Raw genomic sequence first — 18889 nt, forward strand, 5'->3', positions numbered from 1 at the left:
GACCCTGACCCCTCACCCCAGAGAAAAACATAAAAGAAAGAGAAACACATAGCATTTGCGGGAGTCTTTCTTTCAGTAGACTTTCTTTCAATGTAACATTTCATTAGTTTATTTCAGTAACATAGCAACAAACTCTGTGATAAAAAGTGGAAATGACATCCTTTGTTTATGTCACTGTGGTGGGATGCAAGCATCCTGCCAGACATGGAAAATGATTTGGCAGCTTGGACAAATAATAGCGAATGTGTATTATGTCTGCCAGTCATATCAAAGGGATTGTACACTGCACAATATTACTTTTTAACCAACCAATAACCCTAACCAACAATTGCACACACACTATGCTTTAGACAGACAGACAGACAGACAGACAGACAGACAGACAGACAGACAGACAGATAGATAGATAGATAGATAGATAGATAGATAGATAGATAGATAGATAGATAGATAGATAGATAGATAGATAGATAGATAGATAGATAGATAGATAGATAAAATAACAATAAAATAATCTATATTAATATAAAAAATTTTTGAAGTTCGTTTGTTTTGTTTATATCTATATTGTTTTGGCTATCCTCCACAGACATGCAATGACACCATGATTCTATCTGTTCTCGCACACTTGGATCCCACTTGATGATCAGCTGTAATAGATTGTGTCTAGAAAGAGAAGTTTTGCTTTGATCCTTATATTTATTGAAAGGCAAATGGTAGATGCAGGTAGAAAAGGACTCCTTCACACAGGATCTCTCTAAATGTTTTTCAGGATATTTTTTGGAGATGAGATGACTAGCATCATATGAAGCCAACAGAAACATGGACAACTGAACAGACCTCTACTTAGACCCTAGTGTGCTTATGGATGTGGAAATTACATCCATAATTTTAGGCAAAAAAAGTGTTTTTGAGACTTTTATCTGACCACTTTGAGTGCATTAAGATTAGATGACCCTACTGAACAGACAGTATAAACAGAAAGACTGTTGTGCAGTGTTTCTGTGGATGTTTTACTGAAAATTGTCTACAATCTTCGTTGCCTTAGTTCTAGCAGGTTTGTTTCTCCATATTATCTCCATCTGATTTACTTGATATGCTGCTGGTGAATTAAAGAAAACTCAGTTGTCCCTTAAAAAAATAAGGGAAAAAAAATGTAATGGATATTACAATCTTAAAATTGCATGTAAATTACATCACTGTCTCTGGAATCTTCAGGATTTAAGAGAGAGGACCCCTGTTAGAAGGAAGAAAGATTCATGCTGTTGGCTAGGGACTCCCATCTCTGCAACATTAAAGGGAGGATGGAAAAATTGACAGAGCACTGAGAGCCACGGAGATAGAGACAAGAGTGAGGTTTAATGTAGAGTACAGCAATTCCATCGACATGATGGAACTCAGTGTAGATAGTATTACCACATAGCTAAAAGCGAGCCGCAGGAGAGAAGGGGCTTATTTTCCTAACCTCTACTTTAAAATCCATTAAGGAGCCTTTGCATGTTGCATCTAGACTATAGATGTGTTCCAGCTACTTTAATTTGTGAAATGAAAGAATTTGACAACTTCTTTTCCAAAATGAACAGTGCTGGGACAAATACAAAGTGACTCAACAGCATAGTACAAAACCAGTGACACAATGACTTTTTCTTAAATTAAGCTTTTAGGTGTCAATCTCCTAAATCACTTTTTTGGAAACTCCCCAAAAAAGAAGAAGAAGAAGAAAAAAAGAAAAAAGCTTACCAAGATAAGATGATTACCAGAACTTATTGGATCTGAATGAAACGGAGACCCGGGAGATTAGATAATAGAACCAAATTCAACTGTATTTACTTCTCCATGTTAGCAAAAGAAAGTTGTTTAGTGGTGCTATAGTTAAACAATTCTCACACACCCACACACCAAAAAACAAACAAAAAACAATTAACTGGCTTAGAAAGTTTGGACACATTCATTTGCTTGTACTCCCTTGTCATATTATAGAATTTGACACCTCAGCCACACTGGACTTGTAGGTTTTGAGTTTAATATTGTTATATATTTGCTGCAATGGCCTAGACGTGTTCCAAATTTCAGTAGCAAGCCTTCAGTCTGAATATAATGCCAGATACTCCAACAATTTGTCTCTCAATACACTCATTCTAGCAGAGCTATTAAGAAGGTAATAGCACCACACAGAAGTACTATTTTTTACTGATGCGGGAGAGAAATTGCCACTGCTGGGAACATATAGTACTGAACATACAAATCACTAGCAGAAGATTGGTTGCTTGCTGTGACTCGGGGCCACATTGTAGATCTTATTACAGTTGCTTACAACTAGACCAAAGCACATATTTATGGAATCATTTATATGCCATATTTTCTGGTCAAATGGAAAATGAAACAGTGTTAGTCTCACTGTGAAACATATTCCATGAGTCATTATTGCCTATTTTTAGCCTTTCAGTTGTCTAATTAAAGAAGGGGTTGGTTGGACGAAGGTTCAGGAATAGCAAGGCTTTAAGCAAATATGCCAATAAGACAGACATGTGACCTTTAGGTTGTTTCATCGTGTTAACAGGATATCTTCAGAGAATGAAGAGTAAAGTGCCTTAGAGTCACAGCTGCCACTATTTCAGACGTGATGTTGTGATAATTGGGACAATAATCTTAGGTCACTTCGATGTCAATAAGTCAATGGATGGGGATGCCGGATGTCACATCATCACAAGGTTACCAGGATATTCAGTGTTGCAAGTTCTTCTCAGAATTTACTTTGCTTGTTTTTATGCCTCAGCATGTAGGCTGAATGCATTTCTTAATGTCATTATCATTTATTTATAGTAGCATTATACACCGAGAAATATTTTTTGGCAACATTTCCACACGCTTTCTGTTTCTGACCTTTTTTAGTAAGAGTACATTTATGCTTGATATGCAAATACATGGCTTGTATGGTGGGCAATCTGCCACAGTTTTCCTCCTCCATGCTTCATAGCTGGGATAAGATTTTGGTGTGATACCTTGTCTTATCTCTCCAAAGAACGCTGTTCCATATAAGTATATATCCAGATGCAACAAAGCCTGTTGTAACCTGGTATTGCATGCCTTTATTTATAAGGAGGCTGCACAGTCTCATCTCCTTAATTGGAATAGCTGAGCCCATTCTCCATTAGAGGCCTCTTGGACACTCATGAAGTAAAACTCTAAAGTTTAATAATGAAAAATGACAAGTGAAAAATGGATTCTTCATCTAGATTATTAAATTATATGAAGGGAATACCAGACAGCTCAAGAGACATTTAATTAATTACTGTCCAGAAACACATGCACGCGTGCCAACATACACATATCAAAAATAATTACACAGTGAAATTATACATTTAAGGATGGAATTAAACTCATCAGAACATTTAAGGGTAATTACTGATATCAGTTTTGATTCATTCCCCAGTAATAATCACTAATGTGGTTTTAAAGGCAGGAAGAAAAGCAAAGAAAGGGTTAAGAATAGTCCAGTGCTGTGCCAGATATCTTCTCTGTCTGCCTGTGGAACATAGAATAAATTGCACTGACAGAGCTGAATTCCAAGACACCAATCAAAGAGTGATATTTTTCTTCTTTACAAAACGGAAATCATAGTTAACATTGGGATGGAGCAAAACATCCTCAGGTTTATTTTTCAAACTGGCACACTCAGAGAACATTTGATAAAACATTTAGACTTGCTTGTATCCGAACTCTGTCTCAACAGAAAACCTTTTGTAGTTTCAAGTCCAGTAGTGTATCTCAGTCCAAAACCACCTTTATTTCCCATGAACAAGCCATAGACTAATAAGTGAATTCAGTCACTAGTAAAGCAAATACGTGCCACTAAAGTTATAGGCTTAAAGACTCCTTTGGCAATTTTCTTATTTTATTAAACACTAATGCCCTTTCTGTATTAGGCATGAAAGAGCTCATGAACCTTCAATTAACTTCTTCATCTCTTCTGTTCCTATTTCTCTTGTGCTTAGAGGTATGGCTGACTGGAGGCTGTTTTCGCAGTTACACTACAGGTTTACAACCCAGGTAATCAAATATATCACTACTGATTCCTGGCTTCCTCTCAGTGTCTCTCATTAGGGGTAGAATCAATGCTGAGTAAAAGCAGCAAGGATGATGTCAGCATGAATCAAAGGAGGTTTGTCATCTTTGTGCTTTCCTTTGTACCATTCAGTTTTATCGTTTTCCATTTCTAACCTGTTTGACCACATTTCCGGCTTTTGTTTGATTTCCACTTGTTTTTCTTAACCTACTTCATGCTTTTTAAACAGTCCCTCGAATGAAAGGGTAAAAAAACAAAAAAAAACAACAACTCTAACTTATTGAACTATTTTAAATAAAACGGTTCAAAAGTCTGTAATATCTCACATTCAATCTTAAGCCTGATGTAGATAAATCTGGCTCTCTTCAAGAAATAATAAGTGGGAAGTAAAGCTTTACTACTGATCAGAAGATTGCTTAAAAATGATTTTTTAAAGACTGAAATGGAAGAAGAATTTTGTCTGTCTGTGGAGGAAATAGTTGTTGGATGTAAAGATTAGATTACAATCCTTTCTATTGTCATTGCACAGAGTACAACACAATTTGTAGCAATCCCAGAGGTGCCTTCACATATAATAGACATAATTAATTTACAACAATACAATATAATACAATAAATACAATTCAATAGAGCAGCTTAGTTATTGCACTTGGGTATATTGGACATTAGAGCCTGTGCTTTGTAATGCAAGGCTGACTATTGTTGTGGTGCTTTCTCATTTGAGGTAAGTGTTTGGCAGAGTTCAGCTCTCGTGTGCTTCTGGGATAGAGGCTGTTAAATCTGGTTCTTTGTGATGGACTTGAATCATCTGCCAGATGGCAGTAAATTAAACAGGTAATGTCCAAGGTGGGAGGGGTCTTTCATGATGTCGGCTGCTCAGCAAGAGCTAGAAAGAGTGTGCAGCCGATGATTCTCTGTGTAGAGTTTATGATCCTCTGAGGGGCTTTCCTGTCTGCCAGCTAAGCTGCTGGCATACCACGTAGAGATGTAGTATGACAGCACTAGACACTAGAGCATGGGTAAAAACAAAAATAACACCAGCAGCTTCTTCTGCATGTTATATTTTTTCGGAGAACCCTCACGAAGAGAAGTCTCTGCTGTGGCACTGCAATTTTTGTAGACAGGGAGAGATTTTCCGTAACATGTACACCCTGAAACGTGAAGTTTCCATTGGTGTGTATTGAGTTTCTTGTGTTTTTGGAACTCTATTATGCATTTGTTTTTGTTTGTTTGTTTTGGTGGAGTTCAGGGAAAAATGATTTCAAGTGTACCATGCTGTAAGTCATAGACTTAACTCCTATAGGCTGTCTCATCTTCTCCTGAAACAAGTCCAATCACAGTTCCATCGTACGCGTACTTAATGACTTAACGAGAGTCTTGGTAGTATGGAAGGGACAGAGTTGTGGGTGTAGAGAGCACATTAAAGAGGCCTTTGTGCACTGCTAGGGTGAAAGAAAGATTGGGGCCTAATCTAACAATCAAGGTGCAGGTAGTCACAAAGTCCAGTAACAAACAGGTTGTGAAGTCCTAAGACGCTATATTTGGCGTCCAGTCTGTCTGGGTTGATGGTATTAAAAACAAAACTGAAATCTTCAAAGAGCATCCTTACATGCTGCTCAAGATTGAATAGTGTGGACTGCAAGGCAGTGGAGATCTTCCATAGACCTAAAGACACTGGTGTGGATTCTTGGTGTTGGAAACATTGCTCCCAGATTTTGGTCTATATTGACATCACGCTGTTGCTCCAGAGACATATCTCCTGTTCCAACATATCCCAAAGCTGTTAGATTGAAATTCGTTGACTGCTATTTGAGCGCACTGAACTTATTGTCTACAACAAAGCATTTTCACTGGGAGAACTTTCATTCACTGGATATTTTTTACATTTTTGTGCCATTCTCTGTAAACCCTAGAGATGGCTGTGAGGGAAATTCCCGGTAGAACAGCGGTTTCTGAAACATTCGGACCAGCCTGCCTGTCATCAACAACCATGCCCTTTCGTTCCCAGTCTGATGCTAGTTTGAAATTCAGCACATTATTTTGATAAATATGCGCAAGGTTTATTGTTTGTTTTGTTTTGTTTTTTGTAGGCACACCATTTATTGCTGTGATCGTTAGACAGATGCTTGCACTAGTTGGACAATGGTGCGGTAACGAAAATGTTTGCAAATGTAAAAGTTTGCAATACTGTCTAAACATTGCTAATGCACATAGCAGGTTATTCATCACCTGCTCTAGTGGGAGAAATAACACATATGGTGCCAGGAGATGACCTTGAAATATGGTACAAACAGGAGTGCTGGCATATATATACCTAGGGGTGAGATAGGCAACCGGAAAAGTCAGGAAATAAAAATGCTTCTAAGTTAATTTAGAAACTATTGATATTAAAACCAACGAGGCTTTAATAAATTGAAGCACTTGCAGAACTTTTGAATAATTTTAAATCTAAAATATCCACAAAATCTACTTCGTATGACTTTGAGAAGAATATAAATGTGCATAAATGTTGGTGCCACCCCAGGTAATCCAGACACCTGCCATGGAGATTTAGCACATTATGGTCTATGCCTTCTGTTTGCTTCCCAACACATAACAACAGCTTGGCCTTGGGGGCTCTCATCAGCCTTTTTGATGGAAAATACAGATTGTAATACTGCAGACTTTGATAAGGACGGGATAAGAGATTGAGTTTTCAATTCTGGATGGAAAGGTGCGTGTTACCAACAAAGCTCAGCCTAGGCAGGTAGGCATCCACCCACAGCAGCTTAACTGTCTGGAATCCCCTGTTGACACACTGGTCTGGCAAGGCTTAACTGGTGACTCAATATAGCAAGTAAAAAACAGGAACATGTCCAGCAGGCTTTACCCACCATGCCCTCCACATTACGCTCACACACATCATACAGTGCATATACAAGTGTGAGTGCTAACGCCCACATACACTGAAGTGGAAAGTCACCAAACTAAAAGAAAAATCAGTCTGAAACAGAAAAACAGGAAACAGGGGTTTTACAAAAAAAGGAATAATAGAGAAGGAGACAATGATAAAGAGAAGAGTAGGAGAGAGAGAGAGACAACATGTTATTAATATTGAAAAAGATTTGTATAGCATACCCTTTAAATTGATGGTTCACCAAAATGTAATATATATGGCAGTGTAGTTCTATAAACACGAACAATAAGCACATATCCCACTTTGGCTCTCGCTGATCCTTCCAGCAGTTAAGAAAACTGAGTCTGCCCGAGTCAATGCATAAATGGATCTTTCCTATGTTAAAACACTGAAGGGGATGTCGTGAGGCTTCAATTCGTAAGCAAGCTCTCACGGTACTTTACCATAGGAATGCAGAGGTTTGGCACATCAAGCTCCAAAAAGGTGGACCTTCATCTGAAACTGCTGTGGGTCCTGCACTGAGCTTCACATCTGTTTCACCAGATAACATGCAGGCAAACAGTTTTGTACACATGTATAATAAATCAAAACAGTATTGTGCTGTATGAATGCGACAACAGCTACATTCATCCATTGACAGAATATCATTATTTCTGTTAGTTTTTGCCTCACGCAGGCGCTTCCCCCTTCTATTCAATGAACAGGACTGGGTACAGTGAAATGCAGATACATACATACTGTATTCTGGGCATGATCATGGCTCTACTATCTTGGACTGCTTGAGCAAGACTAGACACGTGTCCATGGAGGTGATGCTGAAAATCATGTTTGCTACTGGATTGGAGCTAAAGATAGTTTAAGAAGGTTGCTGTGGAGACAGATACTGCTGGTTCCTCACATTGAGGTCAGCAGAATGCTTGTTACCCTCCTATATTACTTCTTGATTGTGGATCGATAATCTGACTTAAAAAACCTGTTATTGTTCTCTGCCTTTCATATTTGAAAGGACAGACAGACTTGAGATTTTGAATATGAAGTGAGCATAGTCTCGCTTTTACCCCTCTGAGGTCTAAGCTATAATCAGTTATGACCCTAACTATAACCCCAACTCTATGCTATCTTAATTTGTTATTTTAGTTCTTTAAAAAAGTTTTCTCAAATCTTGGCATTCATGGAAAAAAAATCTAACCGACAGGCATTAAAATCTATGTTGATTCTGTCCAATAAAGTACTTTTTCTCCAAAATCTAGGGTGGAGTGGATGACGATTTATGCTTCAAAAGATTAAGTAGCTCGCAAAGGTCTTGTTTCACTGCTACATTGACAAAATTCCGATCTGCACCTGCTATTTATTTTTTTTTACAATTAATTTTAATAATGTCCTATGTCACAACCTCACAGGAATTGATATGCAGTCCCCAGTTTGAACATAAGCATCAGTCATACTGTTCCTTTTTTTTTGTCATTCAATCTTAAGTATGTCTGAGAGTTACAAAAAATTGCTCTCAGAATTGTCTAACGTTAGCTGATTTGTGGGTTTATGTGCCAGGGTTTATAAATAAATCTCTTCTCCTATTTTGAGACTCCTCTGCCTGTAACAAAGATTCCTTGAGCAAGAAACCTGCATAGTTTCTCCTCTTTGATTGTCTGAAAGGCATGCTATTTCTGCTCTCAATCTTTACTGTATGGAGGTAAAATTTCAGATCCTTCTATTTGCGAGTGATTGTCACAACATTGGACCATCACATCAAATCCCCCTGCAGTTATCAACGACATAAATCAGGAGCCTGGTGAGACTGATGAGGGCAATCTCGTACTATGGCAATGGTAGACTCGTGATGGTCTCTTCACCTAATGGTTCCTATTTTAAGTGATGGTGTTGCTCCATAAGGATCCTAAACGCAGTGTAAGAGCTACAGAAAGACTCCAACACAAGATACTGCCATACTTTTTAGGATACATTATTAAAACAATATGCCTTTTCCCTTGCACAGACATTTAATACAAAATCAGATGAAATGCTGCCTTAGTTGCACAGTTTAAACACGTGTCATCCTGTATAAATGACTTTCTCACTCATTATTCCTCCCTTGAAGATCTGTTCCTGTTGCTGACCCTTAATTATCACCGAACACCTCTAGTGGGATCACTTTTATTTGGATCACATTGTTACTAAGGAAACACAGGCTTTTTGGGCTGTTCCTTAAATAAATACCATCATCACTTTAGCCAGAAAGCAAATTATACTCTTCTACTTTTGAATAATTTGGTAAATATAAATGTAGCGTTGTAGTAATGATCTGAACATTAAGCTATGTTCAAAGGAATGTTTGTCTGCGAACAGCAAAAAGAGAAGCAGCATGACTCAAAGGAAACATACTATAGTATGTTTCCTTTGAGTCGTGCTGCTTCTCTTTTGTGTTCTACACTGATAGAACACAAAAGTAGCAACTATAGTTGCTACTTTCATTTACTAAACATCCTATGAGTATTTCATAAAATCAGATTTCAGTTTTCCTATGAGAAGATCACAGAGATGTTTATCCAATCCCCACAGAACTGATAATTCATTCAGGGAAAACAGGATGCAACCTTCGGTGCTGTGCTTTGAACTGTATTTCAAGAATCTGTCTTCATACACATAGATTCTTGTCTTGCTGACTCCACTGGGACTTAACATTTACAATATTTTATACCACACCTGTGGACAGAGCTGCTTTCTTGTACAGAAAGTAAAATGAAAAAACAAGTCTTGCCTTGTTTGCCTGAGTTATACATGGACACACTGTGGGGAATATTTTAGAGCCATGGCTAATCATCCAAGACGGGACCAAACGCTGATACACTGATAGAACACAATTTGGAAATTAGAACAAATATATTGGTAAACTAATCTCGATAAGACCATTTGTGGTCAAATCAAATAATATTACTGTGATTTTCAATGTGGTGGCACTTAGATGATTCCTATAACATGAAAACAGATCAGAAAAAATATCAGCCATCGCTGCCTGCCAAGGTGATGTACGGGCAACAAAAAACACAATCAAGCTGATTGAACCAAACTTTATTTGTGCTCTAGAATTCAAAGATCTTCTGCTTTCTCCATATTAGATTTTGTTTGCATTAAGAAAACACTAATGTTTCAAACCATTCCACTTGACTTTCAGGACACAAGTCAAGCAATATAACTCAGTTTGCACACCCAGACTTTATAGCACTTAACCTACATTGTTAGATCCTGAACCTTTCAAATTTATGATAAGAAAAAAATGAGACAGCATATTTCATTTAGTCTCTAAATGTCACTTTTATTTGTCATACAAAAAAAATTCCTCTCGCATCCATTTGTTCCTAAACATTGTGCTTTGTTTATGTCATAGGAGGAATGAAAGATGGTTGGAAGCAGATTTCAGGATCATTCATTCAAGTCATTTGGTAACCTAACCTTGAGCAGACTTTTGTGAAGTCTAATATGAGTAATTGTTTTTGGATACCTTTATTATAATGTTTCAGATACAGGTCGTATTTAAAATTTGGATGCTGACATGAACGCTACTTTAAGATCATCAGCTGCTATTTATGGCAGCACAATTAAAAATATGTATCGCTATGATAGCGCTATAACAATGGACTGGCATCTTCAGCATCTTTCTTATTAATCCAGGACTAATATCTAAAAGCAGGTGGAACAGTGGGCTTAAATCAAGCCCAAACAGTAACACAGTAAGATGCATGACTTCAAACTTCACTTATACAACAGTTTCCAGGCAAAAACATCCGCCATTTTATTCAGGGCTTTCACTTTAGTGATGTATATGATATACTTCTTTTTTGGCATCTTATAACTTGGTGTCTAACATGATTTATATACCAAATTTATATCATCATCATCTAAAGAAAAACAAAGCAAACATGCATTTATTTTTTTCAGCACTGCAGAAATAATGTCACGAAGTCTGAATCTGAGCACGCTCGCTCTTTAAAATATATTGCTATGACAGCAACGGCTAGAGTGTAACTAGTACAATATTTAATGTGGCTGTAAATCCAGGTAGCCATCTCCAGTCAGCACACTAGGCTGTGGTTCCTTATGGGATCAAATCATTTTGGTCATTTAGCATCCATCATATTCCATGTAGTCTAACTCTTGTCCATATAGTTACAAGAATAATCAACATTTCTTTCATGTTCTTTTCAGGATTCTTCATGACGAATGTTTGGGTGGTTTATCTGTTTGTTTAAATTAATGGGTTGATTACATGCTCAACTGATGGTTTGCTTCTCCTCCCCCTCCTCATTATTGTTATTGATGATAATATTATTATTATTAAAATTGTATTAATTCAAATTCTTATTAACATTATAAACATTATAACCTTAGAACTAATAATAATTATTATTATTACTTTTTTTTAACCTGAAGCATATAGAAGTAATGCAGGCTGGAGACACATGGCAATATCGTGTTATAAACAGTGTTCAGGTCATTAGTCAAAAAAGTAATTACAGTACATTACTTAATTAATCACTGCAGAAAGTAATTTGTATAAAAGTTACAAACGTGCACATGAGGAAATGGAAGCTACAATGCCATACAATCCTGACTGCTCATCACTGCTTTTTGTTACCTGTGGAAGATCAGGCTCTGGCTGCTGTGTTGGGGGTTGGCATGCAATCATTCTGGGCTCTTGGCTGGGTTTATGTGAGCGTGCAGTCTGTGCAGATGTTTACAAAGAGACTGTGGTGGTATTTTTAATGCAGTTGTTCCTGCTCTTGGCATAATTGCACTTCACCATCATTTTCATAATTTTCTTATTCTAGAAAAATAGATATTTTAACAATAAAAAATAACAAATAAGAATATAAACATAAAAATAAATGCAAAGTCCAGATGATTGTAGTGCAAGTGCAGAGAATGAAAAAGACACATTTGATTTGGCATGCAAATAACTGATGAACCTTTGTAACAATGTAACAACATAATTGCAGCTCTAATGTGATTACTGAGTTTAATACAGTAATGTGTTCCATCACTGAAAAACCTAATGTGATAACAGTAATGACTTATTTTGGAATGCATTACAGCCAACAACGGTAACAAACAATAAAAAAGACATCAGACTGTAGACCTGCCATATTGCTTAAACATGTAATATGTTATTGGATAACAGCTTTTCTAAGTGTTGTGCGGCTCTTTGGAAATATGTGGAGATTTAAGTGTGCATTTCGGGGAACATTTTGCCGTCCACATTGTGCTATATTCTCCATCTTCCTGTCTATTTTCTGTACACTGTTCAAGATTAAGGTTAAGGGGAAGGTTCATACCCTACCAATGAGTCAATCAAGATCAGTCATGCCACCACTACAATTAGATTAACACCCTGTTTAGCAGCTGTGTAAAGTCTACAGGTCTGTAAAATACAAACGTGTCAGTGTTAGGGTTGTGATAGATGAAAGATAATCACAAACGTTCATGGATGAGGAAGCATAGGATCCATGACTGACTATTTCATTTCCTATTACGAAGGTCTTGGTCTGGTATTATTTAGAGTATGTGATTCCTTGTTAAAACCAGTCCCTCTGAGGGCACAGGTGCAGATTAATTTGGAGGTAGCCATATCTCCGGTGTGTTGCTGGGCAGACAGAGTGTAGTCTATGGTGTATGAAAGCTGTGGCTTGTATAATGAAAATCAGGCATGTGATTACGCCCTCCGCTGTTAGGAAATAACACACGTAACACATTTTACGAAATCATATTTTCATTCCTTTTTTTTCAGTCATTATCTGAGTTTGAGGCTCTAAAGGGAAAACATGTCACTATCTACGTTGCTTTACGCAAGAGATTTTGTCACAGAAGCTCTAAATAAGGTGTGAGTCACAATGTTGCTATTGTAGAAGGAAACTAGTTGAGAACAGCTGTTGTGTGTCTCAGAGCAGAGGCTTCTTTATTAGATGCAGTGCAAGATGTGTAGATCTTCAGCATTTTGACAATTTTTAATTTTTTAAAAGAAAGACAGAAAGAAACCAAAGAAAACTGTTAGCTTCTGCTCTTAAAGCTTTTCTCTGGATGTTTAATTAACAGTGAAAAAGGTGCTCTTTGTTATTAAATGAATCGAGCCCAAACAGTAACACAGTAAGATGCCTGACTTCAAACTTCACTCATACAACAGTTTCCAGGCACAAACATCCACCATCTTATTCAGGGCTCTCACTATAGTGATCTATATGATATACTTCTATTTTGACATCTTATATCTTGGAGTCTTACATGATTTATAAATCAAATTTATTCTTCATCTAAAGAAAAGCAAAGCAAACATGCATTTAATTTTTTCTGCACTGCAGAAATAATGAGACGGAAATCTGAATCTGAGCGCGCTCTCTTTTTAGTTTAGACACTATACGTCCATCATCACTCAGTGGCTGATGTCTGCACAGATGGCTTTAGAAGTAGATGCTATCAGTCAGGGTTCAGCTCCATTTGGGTCTAATCACTGATGCTCTATGTGGCCTGTGTACTTGTGTACACGTGTAATTGTATCCACACACACGTGCGTGAGTGAGACAGTGCATGATAGTTTTCTATTAAGACAACTAAGAACTACACTGGCAATGTGAGTCATGTGCATTGCATATACATATTTGTGTGTATATGTGTGTGTGTTGTTTTGAGGATTAGCTGGTTCTAAAAGTAGCCATCCCAAAGCCGATAGCTAAACAGATGAAAGTACTTTTTACCCCATTACCCATTAACTTGTAAATCTTCTGTCCATCCCATCTGTGTGGCCTGTGACCTTTTAAGTGAGTGGGATGTAGTGTGCCCAGTCACTCATCTTGCTGCTTAGCCGTGGCACTAATCACAAAATTAACTGCAGCTAGACTTCACTGTCAAAGTATCTCATTCACTAAAGCACCTTGGTGGCCAGATGGGTACAGCTTGTTCCACATAACCCCAGTGTCCACTCTTAGAGTCTGAATTGGGAAGTGTGTCTCATAGCGTGCGTCATCTTTGGATAGAACTTTTGTATCCAGGCTTTGAAAACTTTTAGCTCTCAACAGAGGCACAGTCTTATTGGGGGAGAAGAATTTGAGGACTTTCAAACAAACTTTTGTAAGGACATCAACATCACTGAGTAAAGCAGAAAGGATTCACAGTGGTAATTGTGTGATGCACTGAAGTTCTCAACTTCCGGATGTATCTGTGTTTAGCTGAAATGCATACAGTATTACTAGTCCAGTGTTGCACTTTGTTTGTTGGCTCCTTTCTTTTGCATCTCCTTCATATCACAGTAGCTTTGACATATAAAGATATCCTTTCAGTATGACGTTGGTATGGTCCACAGTCTCTTATCTGATTTTGATGAACAAGAAGTGGCAAAAATGAGAAAGAATCATAAATGGAAAGGAAGTGTTTGTTTGACCCATCTTCAAGGTGCATCTCTAAGAACCTCTTATTGCACATTAGAGCTTTAGACAAGCTCTTTGAAGTGCTACCATGGTGACGATGATGGGGATGAGAAATGGTTTCCAGACTGTGCTGTGTGTGTGTGTGTGTGTGTGTGTGTGTGTGTGTGTGTGTGTGTGTGTGTGTGTGTGTGTGTGTGTGTGTGTGTGTGTGTGTGCAGGTGTGTATGACATGTTCAGATACCTTAAACCCACACTGTTATTAAACAGTCACCAGGGGACAACTACTGCTACAAAAAGACATTTAATTTTATCCAAGTCTGTACAATCTGACCCTTCTGCCCACTTGATCTTTGGCTTCACTAAAGACTTTTTGGGTGAGTTTATGGTCGTAATTGTTAGTTTCACACATCACTGAACACAAGTTGTCTTTATTTTGTAAATTATGATCCCATTACAGTAGCAGGGTTAACTTTTAGGTGGGGCTACCATATAAACATCCTCACAGTCTGTTTCAAACCTCTAAGAAGGTGACATATGGACTATGTCTATATTTTTTATACAGTTTTACTTAATGCTAGTTTTAGCCTCTTCATTTGACTTCATACAGCTGTGTTACCTTCTTACCTGCTTTATTTTGTGTGACTTTGCCAAAAATATAAAACTATGTGATGACATAACTGTGTTTTATTCAATTTACATCTTATTTTGCCAGAAGCCAACAAGGCTGAAAAATGAACACAAACACGCCGTTCTTCAAATTTTAGACAGGCTGTGAAATAGGTTAATTCCCTTGAACTGCCTTACCCTTATATCAGAAATAAACATGTCCACAGTCCAGACAAGATAAAATGAAAAAAATGAGTTTTAACATATGTCACTGCTCAGTTATATAAAAACTGGAAAATTTGTCTTTTTTTAAAAATAAAAAAAAAAACGTTTTAATGAAATCAAAGCAAAAAAAAAAAAGCACAAGTCCACTGATTTTGAAAGCTCTGGACTGTGCATTTGACTTTAATTCCAATTGTATAAATATGTTTCCCCCCCCCCCCCTCTTCTTAGTTGTCCTGAGACTACACCAAATCGCTGCTTGTAATTTCTGCACAGCCGTTCCACTGGGGATTAAAGATGTTGGGTTAGGATTGCATAATACTGTGGGATGTTGCTGTGGCTTCACACAGACATGTCTATATCTTCTTCAGTATATTACCTCTTGAAAGTCAGGGGCCATAGAAAACTGTAAAACAGAGCCCATGATGGCTATGCTTCAAAATGTCCATACTGTAACTGTCCTTTCACATTATTGAGGAGCCTTGTGAGAATCAGCGGACTGGTTTCTCAAGATTGCAATAAGTCAGGGTGCCAGCAGCTCACTGGGTTGAATAGTTAACCTCTATACCATAAGGCTAATGCAGGGCTGGGTTCCACCCCAGGCTATTTGCTGAATGTCTTTCCCGTGCTCTCCTGTCTGTGCTCATGTGGCCTGTTTTAACAGCAGAAAAGATGCTGGCAATCCATTAGACTAACTCTATAATGCTAATACTCTTAGCTGTTAGTTTTGTGGTGAACAGAATAAACTTTTTGGGATTTCCTTACCTGGATGATTGAGCACACATCAAGACTTCCTGAGTAATGCCTCAGTCACACAGGCCCGGGGGAAAAAATATACACCCTGCATGCACAGTTAGCAAGCGGTTGCAGGCTAATTTTCTCAGTGTAACTACCGCTGTGCTAGTTTTAGCAGATATTTGCAGACATGTCAGTGTATTCCATGCTAACTACTGGTGACTGTAGACCATAGCAATTGCAAGGAGGTGTTTCACTGCAACACGCAATAGGTTGTTGCAACCAATATCAAGCATGGAACTTGCAGGCATTCCCCAACTGGTCACAGAATACACATTTTCACTGGTGACCAGTTGTTGTCCAGGGGTCCCTGACCAGGGGAACTAAAAGCCAAACAGGCCTTGAGGTTGGAAGCACCTCAAGAGAAACAGAGGAGATTTTTTTGACTGACACTTAACAAAATGTTACTCACAGATAAGCAGTATTTATAACACAGGGCTGGTCTGCTTAAGTGACACTTAATAGTTAGTTTAACTATTTACTCAACCCTCAAAACAGTGAATTGTTGCAGATCAGTGGAGAAACATAAAGAGCTTCACTTTTCCATATGTCAGCACGGATATGAATGAGCTGCTACAATTTCCTCTCAGGCAGATCATGTCTCTTAAATCCTCGTATTCCTAATGTTGCTTCCCTTCCCATCCCCTCTTTTTTAATACCTGAATTCAGACAGTACACAAACTGTGTTCTAAAAATAAGTAAAAAAAAAACAAAAAAAACACAGCAGGATGTGCCAAGACTTGGCTTAAAACTGTTACGAGCGACGATTACATAAGCGCTTTATAAGCTTTAATATTGTGAAACACGCACACGCAAGGTCTGCATTTATCAGAGGGCTCTCACACCTACATAAAGGATACATACAGTGATGTTAAATCAAAACTAGAGCTGGTCGGCTCTGGTTAATTCTCATTTGTGCACAAAAGTGATTATGACCCATACTGTACGTAGTTATGTTTCGTGACAGTGCCCTCCTGTGGCTATGGTACCTTTGGCAGGAATAGAGGACGTGAAATCTTACTAATCACTAATTAGAGGTGAAAAATATTTGCTGCTACTTCTTTGGAGTGCTAATTCCTGAAACACGGCTACGTGGAGTTTTCAGAGGGTTGATAGACTGGATGAGCCATTCTGATTGGTTATACGTTTTTGGAGAACTTTACATTTCCTCTAACAGCAGCATTGTGCTGACCTCTGTTGGTGAATATATCACAACACACAGGTATCACAATTCTTTCAAGGTCTCACACACTAAAACTAGAAATGTTCTCTGAGGATTTAAAAATCAGATATCCATTAAACTTTACATTTATCACTAAATCCAGCAACCAACCTCTATTTTAAAACCACGTGGCCTCTTAATACCACACAGACACACAGAGGCTGTGGTTTGAATGACAGGTGGAATATTGGATGCAGACTATTGGCGGGTTAGTTGAGGATTAGTCCGCTGAGCACTTCATCCCCCCCAACAAGCTGAAATAGAAATGAGGGCTTTAATCCAAAATGGAAGGGCCTGTGGCACAGAGCGGAAGGTAAACAAGAATATGCCCTTTGTTATTGTTCTTTAGCTTTATAATCCTCCATTACAATAGCACCGAGTTCTGAGACTGTCTGTAGGCAATATATCTCAATGGCTCTCAGTGACCCTCAATAATTCAGTTCACATAATGTGACATAGTTCATGGACCACAAGAAATATTAATCCAAACACCTTTGAGTTCCCTTACAGAGTATAGCACATTATCATTCAAATTCAGGGGAGCTGTAGTATCTGATGCTCAGTAAGCAGCTGAATAAATGCATGTGCTGCGACATTAATTATTAATGGTGAGTGTGTATGCAATTGATCTTACTGGCCTCACTGGTTCTTGGTCAGCAGTTTCATAATGTGTAATAGGAAAATGGATCCACTCCTCTGCCATAACTCTCACCTTCGATGCACAGAATTTAAATGATGTGCTGTATTTCTAATCAGATAAATACACAAACCCACCTCTCTGCTGAAGTGATAATATGTACAGTTCATCTCTGATGTGGCTAAATCTCCATAAAGCATTCATTCATGATCCCTGTGGTTATCCTTCTATTTTTTTCTATTTTTTTCTATTTTTTTAATATATGACAGCATAAGCTACATTTAATGTACTTTCACTGCCATCTCAAGGTTGTAAATGGAACTGCATGTTTAAGCAATACTGTGGCACAGGAATGTGTAGCTATTGATAAAAATAACCAAACTTTATGGTTGACTAATAAAACAAAATTGTGCAAAAAACTTAACTTATTTTCATTATTTTAGATTTTATATGAGTTTTACTTTGGCCTTATGTGCTAAACAATTATGGTAGAGAATCATAACATTTTCCTGGCATAATCAATTTTTTTTCTAATGATTTTTTTTTCTGTTTTTGTACAATACTGGATTTGATTTTATTTCATTTATGATATAATTGTGTTTTTTTCTTTTATGAGACTCAAAAGAAAAAGCTTAATACATTTCTTAGACCACTTGTCATAAAATGAAAACAGAAATATTTTACAAATCTGTCAAAAGTTCTTTAAAACAAAACATTTGATTGTTGTTTATTAGTAAAATAGCACACTTTATGTCCCACTATATGTTTTGCTATATTTTTGTAATTTTTATGCTTTTATGTGAAACTGTAAATGTGAAAATTCATGGGTAACAAAAATAGTTATATTTTAGCCTTTAAAATATAACTTTAATGAAAGATCTTATGCATTTTGGTGAATTAACCATTACAGAAACATAAAAGCAATTTTGAAAATTACTGATGCTATTCACTGAGGGCAGCTGTAGCATTAACTTACAATGGGTGATCTAATTAATCTGTTAAGCAGTGTACATATCCTTTGCTGCACACATCAGCA

This window comes from Aulonocara stuartgranti, assembly GCF_965226115.1.
Source record: "Aulonocara stuartgranti genome assembly, chromosome: 16".
NCBI lineage: Eukaryota > Metazoa > Chordata > Actinopteri > Cichliformes > Cichlidae > Aulonocara > Aulonocara stuartgranti.